Below are 15735 nucleotides of genomic sequence, written 5' to 3'. Positions count from 1 at the left end.
GTGTAATATGTTTCCTTTCCATTTAATGTTGTGTGATATGTTTCCTTTACAGGTAATGTCATGTGATATGTTTCCTTCCCAGGTAATGTTATGTGAGATGTTCCCTTTCCATTTAATGTTGTGCGATATGTTTTCCTTCCAGGTAATGTCATGTGATATGTTTCATTCCTAGGTAATGTTGAGTGATATGTTTCCTTCCCAGGTAATGTTGTGTGATATGTTTTCTTTCCAGGTAATGTTGTGTGATATGTTTCCTTCCCAGGTAATGTTGTGTGATATGTTTTCTTTCCAGGTAATGTTGAGTGATATGTTTCCTTTCCATTTAATGTTGTGTGATATGTATCCTTATCAGGTATTGTTGTGTGATATGTTTCCTTTCCATTTAATGTTGCGTGATATGTTTCCTTCCCAGGTAATGTTGTGTGATATGTTTCTTTCCCAGATAATATTGTGTGATATGTTTCCTTCCCAGGTAATTTTGTGTGATATGTTTTCTTTCCAGGTAATGTTGTGTGATATGTTTCCTTCCCAGGTAATGTTGTGTGATATGTTTCCTTCCCATGAAATGTTGTGTGATATGTTTCCTTCCCAGGTAATGTCATGTGATATGTTTCCTTCCCAGGTAATGTTGTGTGATATGTGTCCTTCCCATGTAATGTTGTGTGATATGTTTCCTTCCCATGCAATGTTGTGTGATATGTTTCCTTTCCAGGTAATATTGTGTGATATGTTTTCTTTTCAGGTAATGTTGTGTGATATGTTTTCTTCCCAGGTAATGTCGTGTGGTATGTTTCCTTTCCAGGTAATGTTGTGTGATATGTTTCCTTTCCATTTAATGTTGTGTTATATGTTTCCTTCCCATGGAATGTTGTGTGATATGTTTCCTTTCCATTTATTGTTGTGTGATATGTTTCCTTTCCATTTAATGTTGTGTGATATGTTTCCTTCCCACGTAATGTTGTGTGAGATGTTTCCTTCCCAGGTAATGTTGTGTGAAATGTTTTCTTTCCAGGTAATGTTGTGTGATATGGTTCCTTTCCAGGTAGTGTTGTGTGATATGTTTCCTTTTCAGGTAATGTTGTGGGATATGTTTTCTTTCCAGGTAATGTTGAGTGATATGTTATCTTTCCAGGTAATGTTGTGTGATATGTTTTCTTTCCAGGTAATGTTGAGTGATATGTTTCCTTTCCATTTAATGTTGTGTGATATGTATCCTTCCCAGGTAATGTTGTGTGATATGTTTCCTTTCCATTTGATGTTGTGTGATATGTTTCCTTCCCAGGTAATGTTGAGTGATATGTTTTCTTTCCAGGTAATGTCATGTGATATGTTTCCTTCCCAGGTAATGTTGTGTGATATCTTTTCTTTCCAGGTAATGTTGTGTGATATGTTTCCTTCCCAGGTAATGTTGTGTGATATGTTTCCTCTCCAAGTAATGTTGAGTGATATGTTTCCTTCCCAGGTAATGGTGTGTGATATGTTTCCGTTCCAGGTAATGTTGTGTGATATGTTTCTTTCCCAGATAATATTGTGTGATATGTTTCCTTTTCAGGTAATGCTGTGTGATATGTTTCTTTCCCAGGTAATGTTGTGTGATATGTTTCCTTTCCAGGTAATGTTGAGTGAAATGTTTCCTTCCCATGTAATGTTGTGTGATATGTTTCCTTCCCAGGTAATGTTATGTGAGATGTTCCCTTTCCATTTAATGTTGTGCGATATGTTTTCCTTCCAGGTAATGTCATGTGATATGTTTCATTCCTAGGTAATGTTGAGTGATATGTTTCCTTCCCAGGTAATGTTGTGTGATATGTTTTCTTTCCAGGTATTGTTGTGTGATATGTTTCCTTCCCAGGTAATGTTGTGTGATATGTTTTCTTTCCAGGTAATGTTGAGTGATATGTTTCCTTTCCATTTAATGTTGTGTGATATGTATCCTTATCAGGTAATGTTGTGTGATATGTTTCCTTTCCATTTAATGTTGTGTGATATTTTTCCTTCCCAGGTAATGTTGTGTGATATGTTTCTTTCCCAGATAATATTGTGTGATATGTTTCCTTTCCAGGTAATGTTGTGTGATATGTTTCCTTCCCAGGTAATATTGTGTGATATGTTTTCTTTCCAGGTAATGTTGTGTGATATGTTTCCTTCCCAGGTAATGTTGTGTGATATTTTTCCTTCCCATGAAATGTTGTGTGATATGTTTCCTTCCCAGGTAATGTCATGTGATATGTTTCCTTCCCAGGTAATGTCGTGTGATATGTTTCCTTCCCAGGTAATGTTGTGTGATATGTGTCCTTTCCATGTAATGTTGTGTGATATGTTTCCTTCCCATGTAATGTTGTGTGATATGTTTCCTTTTCAGGTAATATTGTGTGATATGTTTTCTTTTCAGGTAATGTTGTGTGATATGTTTCCTTTCCATTTAATGTTGTGTTATATGTTTCCTTCCCAGGTAATGTTGTTTGATATGTTTCCTTACCATTTAATGTTGTGTGATATGTTTCCTTTCCATTTAATGTTGTGTGATATGTTTCCTTCCCACATAATGTTGTGTGAGATGTTTCCTTCCCAGGTTATGTTGTGTGAAATGTTTTCTTTCCAGGTAATGTTGTGTGATATGGTTCCTTTCCAGGTAGTGTTGTGTGATATGTTTCCTTCCCAGGTAATGTTGTGTGATATGTTTCCTTCCCAGGTAATGTTGTGTGATATGTTTTCTTTCCAGGTAATGTTGTGTGATATGTTTCCTTTCCAGGTAATGTTGTGTGATATGTTTTCTTTCCAGGTAATTTTGAGTGATATGTTTCCTTTCCATTTAATGTTGTGTGATATGTATCCTTCCCAGGTAATGTTGTGTTATATGTTTCCTTTCCATTTAATGTTGTGTGATATGTTTCCTTCCCAGGTAATGTTGAGTGATATGTTTTCTTTCCAGGTAATGTCATGTGATATGTTTCCTTCCCAGGTAATGTTGAGTGATATGTTTCCTTCCCAGGTAATGTTGTGTGATATGTTTTCTTTCCAGGTAATGATGTGTGATATGTTTCCTTCCCAGGTAATGTTGTGTGATATGTTTTCTTTCCAGGTAATGTTGCGTAATATGTTTCCTTTCCAAGTAATGTTGTAGGATATGCTTTCTTTCCAGGTAATGTTGTGTGATATGTTTCCTCTCCAAGTAATGTTGAGTGATATGTTTCCTTCCCAGGTAATGGTGAGTGATATGTTTCCTTTCCAGGTAATGTTGTGTGATATGTTTCTTTCCCAGATAATATTGTGTGATATGTTTCCTTTCCAGGTAATGCTGTGTGATATGTTTCTTTCCCAGGTAATGTTGTGTGATATGTTTCCTTTCCAGGTAATGTTGAGTGATATGTTTCCTTCCCATGTAATGTTGTGTGATATGTTTCCTTTCCAGGTAATATTGTGATATGTTTTCTTTCCAGGTAATGTTGTGTGATATGTTTCCTTCCCAGGTAATGTTGTGTGATATGTTTCCTTCCCATGAAATGTTGTGTGATATGTTTCCTTCCCAGGTAATGTCATGTGATATGTTTCCTTCTCAGGTAATGTTGTGTGATATGTGTCCTTCCCATGTAATGTTGTGTGATATGTTTCCTTCCCATGTAATGTTGTTTGATATGTTTCCTTTCCAGGTAATATTGTGTGATATGTTTTCTTTTCAGGTAATGTTGTGTGACATGTTTCCTTTCCATTTAATGTTGTGTGATATGTTTCCTTCCTATGGAATGTTGTGTGATATGTTTCCTTCCCAGGTAATGTCGTGTGGTATGTTTCCTTTCCAGGTAATGTTGTGTGATATGTTTCCTTTCCATTTAATGTTGTGTTATATGTTTCCTTCCCATGGAATGTTGTGTGATATGTTTCCTTTCCATTTAATGTTGTGTGATATGTTTCCTTTCCATTTAATGTTGTGTGATATGTTTTCTTCCCAGGTAATATCATGTTATATGTTTCCTTCCCAGGTAATGTTGTGTGAGATGTTTCCTTCCCAGGTAATGTTGTGTGAAATGTTTTCCTTCCAGGTAATGTTGTGTGATATATTTCCTTTCCAGGTAGTGTTGTGTGATATGTTTCCTTCCCAGGTAATATTGTGTGATATGTTTCCTTCCCAGGTAATGTTGTGTGATATGTTTTCTTTCCAGGTAATGTTGAGTGATATGTTTCCTTTCCATTTAATGTTGTGTGACATGTATCCTTCCCAGGTAATGTTGTGTGATATGTTTCCTTTCCATTTAATGTTGTGTGATATGTTTCCTTACCAGGTAATGTTGAGTGATATGTTTTCTTTCCAGGTAATGTTGTGTGAGATGTTCCCTTTCCATTTAATGTTGTGTGATATGTATCCTTCCCAGGTAATGTTGTGTGATATGTTTCCTTTCCATTTAATGTTGTGTGATATGTTTCCTTCCCAGTTAATGTTGTGTGATATGTTCCCTTTCCATTTAATGTTGTGTGATATGCTTTCTTTCCAGGTAATGTTGAGTGATATGTTTCCTTCCCAGGTTATGTTGTGTGAAATGTTTTCTTTCCAGGTAATGTTGTGTGATATGGTTCCTTTCCAGGTAGTGTTGTGTGATATGTTTCCTTCCCAGGTAATGTTGTGTGATATGTTTCCTTCCCAGGTAATGTTGTGTGATATGTTTTCTTTCCAGGTAATGTTGTGTGATATGTTTCCTTTCCAGGTAATGTTGTGTGATATGTTTTCTTTCCAGGTAATTTTGAGTGATATGTTTCCTTTCCATTTAATGTTGTGTGATATGTATCCTTCCCAGGTAATGTTGTGTTATATGTTTCCTTTCCATTTAATGTTGTGTGATATGTTTCCTTCCCAGGTAATGTTGAGTGATATGTTTTCTTTCCAGGTAATGTCATGTGATATGTTTCCTTCCCAGGTAATGTTGAGTGATATGTTTCCTTCCCAGGTAATGTTGTGTGATATGTTTTCTTTCCAGGTAATGTTGTGTGATATGTTTCCTTCCCAGGTAATGTTGTGTGATATGTTTTCTTTCCAGGTAATGTTGCGTAATATGTTTCCTTTCCAAGTAATGTTGTGTGATATGCTTTCTTTCCTGGTAATGTTGTGTGATATGTTTCCTCTCCAAGTAATGTTGAGTGATATGTTTCCTTCCCAGGTAATGGTGTGTGATATGTTTCCGTTCCAGGTAATGTTGTGTGATATGTTTCTTTCCCAGATAATATTGTGTGATATGTTTCCTTTTCAGGTAATGCTGTGTGATATGTTTCTTTCCCAGGTAATGTTGTCTGATATGTTTCCTTTCCAGGTAATGTTGAGTGAAATGTTTCCTTCCCATGTAATGTTGTGTGATATGTTTCCTTTCCAGGTAATATTGTGATATGTTTTCTTTCCAGGTAATGTTGTGTGATATGTTTCCTTCCCAGGTAATGTTGTGTGATATGTTTCCTTCCCATGAAATGTTGTGTGATATGTTTCCTTCCCAGGTAATGTCATGTGATATGTTTCCTTCTCAGGTAATGTTGTGTGATATATGTCCTTCCCATGTAATGTTGTGTGATATGTTTCCTTCCCATGTAATGTTGTTTGATATGTTTCCTTTCTAGGTAATATTGTGTGATATGTTTTCTTTTCAGGTAATGTTGTGTGATATGTTTCCTTTCCATTTAATGTTGTGTGATATGTTTCCTTCCTATGGAATGTTGTGTGATATGTTTCCTTCCCAGGTAATGTCGTGTGGTATGTTTCCTTTCCAGGTAATGTTGTGTGATATGTTTCCTTTCCATTTAATGTTGTGTTATATGTTTCCTTCCCATGGAATGTTGTGTGATATGTTTCCTTTCCATTTAATGTTGTGTGATATGTTTCCTTTCCATTTAATGTTGTGTGATATGTTTTCTTCCCAGGTAATATCATGTTATATGTTTCCTTCCCAGGTAATGTTGTGTGAGATGTTTCCTTCCCAGGTAATGTTGTGTGAAATGTTTTCTTTCCAGGTAATGTTGTGTGATATATTTCCTTTCCAGGTAGTGTTGTGTGATATGTTTCCTTCCCAGGTAATATTGTGTGATATGTTTCCTTCCCAGGTAATGTTGTGTGATATGTTTTCTTTCCAGGTAATGTTGAGTGATATGTTTCCTTTCCATTTAATGTTGTGTGATATGTATCCTTCCCAGGTAATGTTGTGTGATATGTTTCCTTTCCATTTAATGTTGTGTGATATGTTTCCTTACCAGGTAATGTTGAGTGATATGTTTTCTTTCCAGGTAATGTTGTGTGAGATGTTCCCTTTCCATTTAATGTTGTGTGATATGTATCCTTCCCAGGTAATGTTGTGTGATATGTTTCCTTTCCTTTTAATGTTGTGTGATATGTTTCCTTCCCAGGTAATGTTGTGTGATATGTTCCCTTTCCATTTAATGTTGTGTGATATGCTTTCTTTCCAGGTAATGTTGAGTGATATGTTTCCTTCCCAGGTAATGTTGTGTGATATGTTTCCTCTCCAAGTAATGTTGAGTGATATGTTTCCTTCCCAGGTAATGTTGTGTGATATGTTTCCTTTGCAGGTAATGTTGTGTGATATGTTTCCTTTCCAGGTAATGTTGTGTGATATGTTTCCTTCCCAGGTAAAGTTGAGTGATATGTTTCTTTCCTGGTAATGTTGTCTGATATGTTTCCTTTCCAGGTAATGTTGTGTGATATGTTTCCTTCCCAGGTAATGTTGTGTGATATGTTTCCTTTCCAGGTAATGTTGTGTGACATGTTTCCTTTCCAGGTAATGTTGTGTGATATGTTTCCTTTCCAGGTAGTGTTGACTGATATGTTTCCTTCCCATATAATGTTGTGTGATATGTTTCCTTCCCAGGTAATGTTGTGTGATATGTTTTCTTTCCAGGTAATGTTGTGTGATATGTTTTCTTTCCAGGTAATGTTGTGTGATAAGTTTCCTTTCCAGGTAATGTTGTGTGATATGTTTCCTTTACAGGTAATGTTGTGTGATATGTTTCCTTCCCAGGTAATGTTGTGTGATATGTTTCCTTCTCATGTAATGTTGTGTGATATGTTTTCTTTCCAGGTAATGTTGTGTGATATGTTTCCTTCTCATGTAATATTGTGTGATATGTTTCCTTCCCATGTAATGTTGTGTGATATGTTTCCTTCCCAGGTAATGTTGTGTGATATGTTTTCTTTCCAGGTAATGTTATGTGATATGTTTCCTTTCCAGGTAATGTTGTGTGATATGTTTCCTTTCCAGGTAATATTGGGTGATATGTTTCCTTTCTAGGTAATGTTGTGTGATATGTTTCCTTTCCAGGTAATGTTGTGTGATATGTTTTATCTCCAGGTAATGTTGTGTGATATGTTTCCTTTCCAGGTAATGTTGTGTGATATGTTTCCTTTTCAGGTAATGTTGTGTGATATGTTTCTTTCCCAGGTAATGTTGTGTGATATGTTTCCTTCCCAGGTAATGTTGTGTGATATGTTTCCTTTCCAGGTAATGTTGTGTGATATGTTTCCTTTCCAGGTAATGCTGTGTGATATATTTCCTTTCCAGGTAATGTTGTGTGATATATTTCCTTCCCAGGTAATGTTGTGTGATATGTTTCCTTTCCAGGTAATATTGTGTGATATGTTTCCTTTCCAGGTAATGTTGTGTGATATATTTCCTTTCCAGGTAATGTTGTGTGATATATTTCCTTCCCAGGTAATGTTGTGTGATATGTTTCCTTTCCAGGTAATGCTGTGTGATATATTTCCTTTCCAGGTAATGTTGTGTGATATATTTCCTTCCCAGGTAATGTTGTGTGATATGTTTACTTTCCAGGTAATATTGTGTGATATGTTTCCTTTCCAGGTAATGTCATGTAATATGCTTCCTTCCCAGGTAATATTGTGTGATATGTTTTCTTTCCAGGTAATATTGTGTATATGTTTTCTTTCCAGGTAATATTGTGTGATATGTTTCCTTTCCAGGTAATATTGTGTGATATGTTTTCTTTCCAGGTAATATTGTGTGATATGTTTTCTTTCCAGGTAATATTGTGTGATATGTTTCTTTCCTAGGTAATATTGTGTGATATGTTTTCTTTCCAGGTAATATTGTGTGATATGTTTTCTTTCCAGGTAATATTGTGTGATATGTTTTCTTTCCAGGTAATATTGTGTGATATGTTTTCTTTCTAGGTAATATTGTGTGATATGTTTCCTTTCCAGGTAATATTGTGTGATATGTTTTCTTTCCAGGTAATATTGTGTGATATGTTTCCTTCCCAGGTAATGTTGTGTGATATGTTTCCTTTCCAGGTAATATTGTGTGATATGTTTTCTTTCCAGGTAATATTGTGTGATATGTTTCCTTTCCAGGTAATATTGTGTGATATGTTTTCTTTCCATGTAATATTGTGTGATATGTTTTCTTTCCAGGTAATATTGTATGATATGTTTCCTTTCCAGGTAATGTTGTGTGATATGTTTTCTTTCCAGTAATATTGTGTGATATTTTTCCTTCCCAGGTAATGTGTGATATGTTTCCTTTCCAGGTAATATTGTGTGATATGTTTTCTTTCCAGGTAATATTGTGTGATATGTTTCCTTTCCAGGTAATATTGTGTGATATGTTTTCTTTCCAGGTAATGTTGAGTGATATGTTTCCTTTCCAAGTAATGTTGTGTGATATGCTTTCTTTCCAGGTAATGTTGAGTGATATGTTTCCCTCACAGGTAATGTTGTGTGATATGTTTCCTCTCCAAGTAATATTGAGTGATATGTTTCCTTTCCAGGTAATGTTGTGTGATATGTTTTCTTTCCAGGTAATATTGTGTGATATGTTTCCTTCCCAGGTAATGTTGTGTGATATGTTTCCTTTCCAGGTAATATTGTGTGATATGTTTTCTTTCCAGGTAATATTGTGTGATATGTTTCCTTTCCAGGTAATATTGTGTGATATGTTTTCTTTCCACGTAATATTGTGTGATATGTTTTCTTTCCAGGTAATATTGTGTGATATGTTTCCTTTCCAGGTAATGTTGTGTGATATGTTTTCTTTCCAGGTAATATTGTGTGATATTTTTTCTTTTCAGGTAATCTTGTGTGATATGTTTCCTTTCCAGGTAATGTTGTGTGATATGTTTCCTTTCCAGGTAATGTTGTGTGATATGTTTCCTTTCCTGGTAATATTGTGTGATATGTTTTCTTCCCAGGTAATATTGTGTGATATGTTTCCTTTCCAGGTAATGTTGTGTGATATGTTTCCTTTCCTGGTAATATTGTGTGATATGTTTTCTTCCCAGGTAATATTGTGTGATATGTTTCCTTTCCAGGTAATGTTGTGTGATATGTTTCCTTTCCTGGTAATATTGTGTGACATGTTTTCTTCCCAGGTAATATTGTGTGATATGTTTCCTTTCCGGGTAATATCATGTGATATGTTTCCAGGTAATGTCGTGTGATATCATAGCAGTAAAGTGGTACTAATGGTAGGAGTAGTATAATAGTAGTAGTAGTAGTAGTAGTAGTAGTAGTAGTAGTAGTAGTAGTAGTAGTAGTAGTAGTAGTTGTTGTTGTAGTAGTAGTAATAGTAGTATAGTAGCTGCAGTGCTATATTTTTTTATAGTAGTAGAAGTAGTAGTAGTAGTAGTAGTAGTAGTAGTAGTAGTTGTAGTAGTGGTAATAGCTGTGGTATTATTAATATTATATGTAGTAGTAGTAGTGGTTGTATTGGCAGCAGCAGCAGCAGCAGCAGTAGTAGTAGTAGTAGTAGTAGCAGTAGTAGTAGTACATTGTAGTAGTAGGAGCTGCTGCTACTGCTGTTTGTTATGTAAGTGTACCCCAAAAAACTCCTTTATTACTGTCTCAGAGAAAACGCTCATTCAATGGTAAACTTGTACAGTCATTCATTTCCCATTCTTCCTCCTCCTCCTCTCCTCCTCTCCTCCCTCCACCTCCTCCTCCTCCTCCTCCTACTATCACTACTACTACTACTACTACTACTGCTGCTACTACTACTACTACTGTTACTACTACTTCATATACCATAAAAACTATTAACACTGGGTAATATCAACCATTTTATAGTTATTCAGCTGCAATAGTTTAGCCCCGGTGTGGCGTTGAATTCCGTCCCTCTGTCGGGAAATGTCCCAAATGGAACTAGGCATGTGCGGGGTTTGCTGTTTTGTCAATTTCATTCTCTGCGCTGTCTTTCAATAGCTTATACTAAGCTTTTCTTTTACCTTAATGATAGTTTTCATGAAAAAAAAAGCCAAATTCCAGGCTGCCATGGACCCCGTAGCTCTGCTACTATTGAATGGAGGGTATCCCATGAGCCTGACCTTCTTTCGGAAGAAAACTCTGAGGAGGCAGAAGGACAATCATAAGATCAAAGGTAAGCTTAGTATAAGCTATCTGAAGACAGTGCAATGAATGAGATGGTTCTTAAACTGGGGGGCGTTATATAGTCATTGCCAAAGGGGGCGCGTGCCCTGGAGAAAAGTTGGAATTTTGTTTTTGGAATATTTAATAACATCTTAACAAGGGCGTGGACTAATACTGAAAAGTGTATGAAAGGAGGTAATGCTATCACCTTTATTAACTTAGTTTTCTCTTGTCTACTCTGGCTTGCCATTGTGTTTAGCAAATCTGGGAGGGAATTTTATCCACACACGCAGGGGGCGTGGAGGGAAGGACCCATTCAAGGCGGGGCAGTGAAAAGTTTAAGAACCGCTGGTATAGCCGTGATGAGAGAGAGAGAGAGAGAGAGAGAGAGAGAGAGAGAGAGAGAGAGAGAGAGAGAGAGAGAGAGAGAGAGAGAGAGAGAGAGAGAGAGAGAGAGAGAGAGAGAGAGAGAGAGAGAGAGAGAGAGAGAGAGAGAGAGATATAGTAAGATTTACATAGATTTACATAGAAAATCAGACCACACAGACCCCATAGTCCAGACTAGGTGGCCTGTCCTTAAACCTAAGTGAATCTACACTAATCAGATGGCTCAAAAACGTTGCTTTTCTACTCTAGTTAATATTAAGTTCAAGGAGGTGACGATCGAGCTTGTTTTTAAAGGAGTCAATCGTGTTGCACTGGACCATTGACGGTGGGAGCTTATTCCATTCTCGCACTACAACGTTGGTGAAGGAAAATTTGGTGCAGTCTAAATTTACTTGTCTACATTTGAGTTTTATGCCATTGTTCCTCCTTCGCAAAGTGTCATCGATCATAAACAATTGTGTTCTGTCCACATTCGTGAAACCATTAAGTATTTTAGAGAGAGAGAGAGAGAGAGAGAGAGAGAGAGAGAGAGAGAGAGAGAGAGAGAGAGAGAGAGAGAGAGAGAGAGAGAGAGAGAGAGAGAGAGAGAGAGAGAGAGAGAGAGAGAGAGAGAGAGAGAGAGAGTCGTCTGTAGGTTACCCAAACGACCTTCCCTGTCCTTGCCGATGGAAATGTAGTAGTAGTAGTAGTAGTAGTAGTAGTAGTAGTAGTAGTAGTAGTAGTAGTATGAGGGAGAGGAGGAGGAATTGTCATTGTTAATTGTATGTTATTATTATTTTTAAAAATTTTCCTCATTGACTCATTGCCTACATTCATTCCTCTAGTCTATAACACACAGGCTTATCCGTTGTTCTACACACGCTGACATGACCTTTCAGCTTTTTGAGGTAACTGTGGGAGATGCCAAGCTCCGACTGTGCAACGTGTACTCTGCCCCAGGCGTGATAAATCTCCCAGCCCTTCCGACACCTACAGACCGTGGAATGATCTACATGGGGGATTTTAACGCTCGTCATCCTGCTCTTGGCGATGCTTCTCCCGTTCCCACCCGCAGCGGCTTGCCTCTGCTCAACTACATCCGCCGCTACCGCCTCACCCGCTGGGACACTGGTGGAGCCACACACGCGCGTGGGGGCACACTGGACCACATCCTAACGTTTGGCCTTGTGGCGTCTCGTGTCAGCTGCCACTCCATTCCTACACTCTTCTCCAACCATGTTGCTCTCAGTCTGCAGTATTCCCTTCCGGCCCGCCCTCCACTCCCTCACCGCCGCGCCCGCATTTCAATCCTTCCAAAGTACTGCCCCACCTACATCTCGTCATTCTCAAGTCTTCTTCCCACCTTTAACTTCCTCTCACCTGACGACTTGTATAGTTCCCTGGTGACGGCCACACATGACTTTTACAGCCGGTATGTTGTCAGGCTTCACATTCAACGTCGCCCTGTAGCCCATGCCTGGACGTTGGATCATCGCATTGCCCAAGCGGAAAGGACGCCGGCTGACGCTGGGCTCGACTTTCAGAGACAACCCACACTGGATCTTCTACGTCAGTACCTGGTGGCGAGGGACGACCTGACTGCCCTACAGAAGTGCGCCCACACCGAGTCATGGCAGAAGGATACAGACAGCATCAACCATCGGACTAGCGTCGAGACCATGTGGCATTTAATAAGCAGGACCATCAAGAATAAACCCACCTGCGCCCTCCACCACAGCCCACAGGAATATGCCCAGGACCTCATCAATACTTGGTCAGCACAATCTCAAGTTTGTAATCTTCCTGTTCTTATTCAAGAGGCACTTTCCTCCCAACGCAACGTCCGCACCCTCCGCCTGAAGGCTGCACTGCTTAATTCAGATGAGGAGGATGAGTTACCATAAACGGAGACTGAACTGCGGCGTGCCCTTGCTGGTACAAACACCACTTACTTACCAAGTGCTTCGTCTCCTTCAAAAAGTTCCCGACTCATCGAGCTCCACCTTCTGTGAACTTCACGGCATCCTGGATGCAGTAACTCTCCTTGCTCGGCGAAGAGTAAATGGGGTTATAATCTGTGACTCCCAGTCTGCTCTCCATGCCCTCTCCTCGCCCAGGCCCAGCTGTGGCCGTTTTGTGCAGGACGTCCTACATCAACTAGCCATTGCCAGCGATTCCTCTCTTGTCATGTCCTTCGTGTGGACGCCCTCCCACATCGGGCTTGCTGGTAATGACACGGTGGATCGTCTTGCCAAGGCGGCCTGTACACTGGCCTTGCATGATGCGGATGCTGTGCCCCCCTTCCGGTGCCTACGACACAGCATATACTCAGCTGCTTGCAAGACAGTGCGTCGCAATGACGCAGAACGGGCCAACAGTGGGTCCATCTAGCACCACGACAACATGCTCCAGTGTTGTCACAAGTACCGCCGACACGGCCTCATGGTACGGAGGCACAATGTTGTGAGTGCGCGGCTCAGGCTCTGATACCGGCCAGTGTGGCAAGTGTCCCAAGAAGAGGATGTGCCGCACTACTCCTCCTGCAAGCTGCGCGAACAACCGAACTCCAGCACCCTTGAACACTACTGCCTCGAGTGCCCCACAGTAGCAAACTTACTCCCACGCAGACAGACCATACTCCAAACTTGTAAATATTTTCTCACTGCAGACAACTTAGACACAGTTCTTGCTAGAAATCCGCATTTTGGTGGCTGTTAATTGTATATATTTTGTTCTTTGTATATATTTTGCTTGCTTGTGTGTGTGTGTGTGTGTGTGTGTGTGTGTGTGTGTACTTTATGTCCATTTATTTACGTACTGTGTGTGTGTGTGTGTGTGTGTGTGTACTTTATGTCCATTTATTTACGTACTGTGTGTGTGTGTGTGTGTGTGTGTGTGTGTGTGTGTGTGTGTGTGTGTGTGTGTGTGTGTGTGTGTTGGCGTGGATGGGTATTATACGCATAGGCTATGTACGTATGTCTCACAAAGTTATTTGCAACGTGCCCTGCGAGTCACCGATATGTAACTAATTTGCTGCACAAATGTCAATAGATCTGTCGCCCTTGGGCGTAATAAATTTACTAAATAATAATAATAATAATCCCTCTCTCTCTCTCTCTCTCTCTCCCCCCCTCACCCCACCGAAGTGTCAACAGATGCCTAAGTAACGAGCCAGTCTATCATCAGGGCAGCACGAGAGACACATGCATACTCCCTCTCCCAGGACCACCACGGCACTGACTCGCTTGCCATGCACTCCTAGTATTTATATGTAACTTGGGTACCGTTAACATGATTTGCACTTTGTTTGTGTTTGTGTGTGTGTGTGTGTGTGTGTGTGGAGAGGAGGTGGAATGTATGTGTGTGTGTGTGTGTAGGTGTGAGTGTGTCTTCGTCTCATTAACTTCCACAAGCGATTTTTCTTAATTTTCTCCTTCGCAAAACATCGAGAAGTATAAAAAACAAGACATTAATGAACCTTATTAGTTAACAAAAGTTGTCCCTCGTCGTTTTTCATCATCCTGACTTACGTTCCGCTGCACCTTTTCAAGCATGACTCCGCCCTCAATAAACCATCAAGAGGCTTCTGTAAGGTACCGCTGTGGTCGAGCATGGGTGACAAATCGATAGTTTACCCCCTCAGCATTCCTGCATATTTGCATGCTCAAATTATTCAAAAATATCTTAGAATAAAAAAAATGTCTCTTCTCTGTCACCTACTCTTGGCCATTTAAAGGGACAGGGGCTTAACCTCGGTCTGTATTCCTGGGTATGTGCTGGCTATTACGCCTTGTTCCGAGGCTGTGTGTACTCTGTAAAATGTTCACATAGGGTGGAGCTGGCAACACCGAGTATCTAGCGCCTTTTGGACACCCTAATAGCGCTCCCTCCCTCCCACCAAGCAAAAATCTATGTTCCTTGGGGCGGTGACCTGCCCTAGGCAAGTATGATTGATGAGGAAATGTTATGGAGGGATGAGAAGTGCCCGCTGCTGGCTAAAAAATGTATATCATAAAGAGTAGCTTTCTGATGAGCCCCAGCAGTGAGGCAAATGAAATTTACTTGAAAAGGCACATTGGAGTGGTTTGTATACTGCTACCCCATGGCGATATCACCCACTATAAATAGTGATAAATATTAAAATAATTTGATGGCTCTTTGTGAGAATCATCTATATAAATTGATATAAGAAATATCTGGAAATGCTTGAAAAGAGAGAGTCAGAGAGAGAGAGAGAGAGAGAGAGAGAGAGAGAGAGAGAGAGAGAGAGAGAGAGAGAGAGAGAGAGAGAGAGAGAGAGAGAGAGAGAGAGAGAATTATAAAACTTTAAAAGGCGATCTCAAAACCTGATTTTTATTACTTTTAAAAATTCGTGAAGAATTCAAAACTCAATATATTTCCTTGTGCTTTGTCATAATTGTTCAAGATGATGGATACAACAATCGTAAAGGATGCGTGATCAAACACTGACGACATTTCATGAACTGTGCGGAGTTTCAAGAAACTAAACCTATATAATATTAGGCTATTATATACGTATACACATACATAAGCATTTTTCTGTCATACATGTAATACTAATGGCCGTGTCATGATTTTCATAAATTCTGCCATGCGGCCATGGCACTGCATGACACCACGCATTTCTATATTTAACTATGCATTGAGAATGAAGTACAATCACCACTGAATTTATCATATTAATTTTAAGTCTTAGCTGAGGATAGTTCTTCTTTAATATTCAAAATATCTTAGAATAAAAAAATGTCTTCTCTGTCACCTACTCTTGGCCATTTAAAGGGACAGGCTTAGCCTCGGTCTGTATTCCTGGGTGGTTATTACGCCTTGTTCCGAGGCTGTGTGTATCTGTAAAATGTTCACATAGGGTGGAGCTGGCAACACTGAGTATCTAGCGCCTTTGGACACCCTAATGGCTCCCTCCCTCCCACCAAGCAAAAATCTATGTTCCTTGGGGCGGTGACCTGCCCTAGGCAAGTATGATT

The sequence above is a fragment of the Eriocheir sinensis genome, chromosome 19 (genome assembly GCF_024679095.1).
Source record: "Eriocheir sinensis breed Jianghai 21 chromosome 19, ASM2467909v1, whole genome shotgun sequence".
NCBI lineage: Eukaryota > Metazoa > Arthropoda > Malacostraca > Decapoda > Varunidae > Eriocheir > Eriocheir sinensis.
This window is presented reverse-complemented; position numbering follows the sequence as displayed.